Consider the following 1,969-nt stretch of genomic DNA (forward strand, 5'->3'; position numbering starts at 1 on the left):
GCAGTTCTGAATCCTCCCTGTAACAGGGGGTCTTCGCTCTTGCCTGAAGATGTTTCTTTTCACAGGTTTTAAGCGCCACTTGTGAGCGCCTGACTTGCCAGCAAGAACGACGCCACAATAGGATCCTTCTGCACATGTTTATTGGGAGAGCATTGACTGCGTAGGCGAAAAGACCCTGAGCCCCAGAAATGGTGCTGCTTATATAGGCCTAGGAGTGACATGTCCATACCTGATTGGTTATGCTACCATTACCTCATTAATATGCCTCAGGCCAGGCAGTGACTCTCGGCAAAAAACTTTTTTTTTTTTTTGCGTTTCTTTTTTTTTTAAATATATTTTATTACATATTTTCCTCAATTACATTTCCAATGCTATCCCAAAAGTCCCCCATACCCTCCCCCCTCTCTCCCATTTCCCTACCCACCCATTCCCATTTATTTATTTATTTTTTTTTTTTTTGGCCCTGGCATTCCCCTGTACTGGGGCATATAAAGTTTGTGTGTCCAATGGGCCTCTCTTCCCAGTGATGGCTGACTAGGCCATCTTTTGATGCATATGCAGCTAGAGTCAAGAGCTCCAGGGTACTGGTTAGTTCATAATGTTGTAACACCTATAGGGTTGCAGGTCCCTTTAGCTCCTTGGGTACTTTCTCCAGCTCCTCCATTGGGAGCCCTGTGATCCATCCACTAGCTGACTGTGAGCATCCACTTCTTATGTACATGCGCACATTGGTTTTTTACCCATAACCATGGGCGGTGGCCAGTGGTAGCCAGCACCATCTTGTAATGGCGTTTGCGGCTTCCCACAGAATGAGGAACAATGACCCATCCAGCAGGTCCAGTTATTCGAGGGTCTCGAGGGGACCTTCTCCTAAGAACCATATGGGGGGATAGAGAGAGACGAGAACCTTGTGCAAGAACGACACAGAAACACTCTGAGTGGCAAAAAGGTTCCACTGTATTAGCCAGGCCCAAGGTTTAAATGCACAAGCAAAAGGGGAAGTACAGGTACTTATCAGCGGAAGGGATGGGGCAATAGAATTGCACATTCTTTCGGCAGTTACATGGGGAAGCAGGAACTTGGTGGTATCAGGGTGTGGTGAGGACATCTGGCCCGCTTTTGACCCCCTTTTCTTCTCGGGGGGAGAGGCCCAATTCAGAGATCAGGACAATCGTGTTGTCTTAATGGCTCCCAACAGAACAAAATACCCTTGGAAGGAGTTACAGCTACAAAGTCTGAAGGAAGGACCATCCAGAGACTGCCCTACTTGGGGAATCCACCCCATAAACAACCACCAAACCCAGTCACTAGGCAGATGCCAACAAGAGCCTGCTGACAGGAGCCTGATATAGCTGTCTCCTGCGATGCTCTGCCAGTGCCTGGAAAATATCGAAGTGGATGCTCACAGTCATCCATTGAATGGATCCAAGGGTCCCAATGAAGGAGCCAGAGAAATACCCAGGGAGCTGAAGGGGTCTGAAGCCACATAAGAGGAACATCAATATGAACTAGCCAGTACCCCCAGAGCTCCTTGGAACTAAACCACCAATCAAAGAAAACACATAGTGGAACTTGTGGCTCTAACTATATGTATAGAAGAGGATGGCTTAGTCAGTCATCACAGGAAGAGTGGCTCTTGGTCCTGTGAAGGTTCTATGCCCCAGTATAGGGGAATGCCAGGACCAGGAATGGGAGTGGGTAGGTTGGGGAGCAGGGGTAGGGGGTAGGGGATAGGGCGTTTTTGGAGGGGAAACTAGGAAAGGGGATAAAATTTGAACTGTAAATAAAGAAAATATTTAATAAAAACTTTTAAAAAAGGAAAAAAAAAGAAAAATGAATCTACCAATGGAAAGAAACAAAAAAACATATAAAGTATCCAAATTAATTACATACATTTTCCATTTATGTATCATTCATTTGTACATACCAATACTAAGAGAGATAATGAAGATCCTCACTAAGACATAGA

The sequence above is a fragment of the Mus caroli genome, chromosome 10 (assembly GCF_900094665.2).
Source record: "Mus caroli chromosome 10, CAROLI_EIJ_v1.1, whole genome shotgun sequence".
NCBI classification, from domain to species: domain Eukaryota; kingdom Metazoa; phylum Chordata; class Mammalia; order Rodentia; family Muridae; genus Mus; species Mus caroli.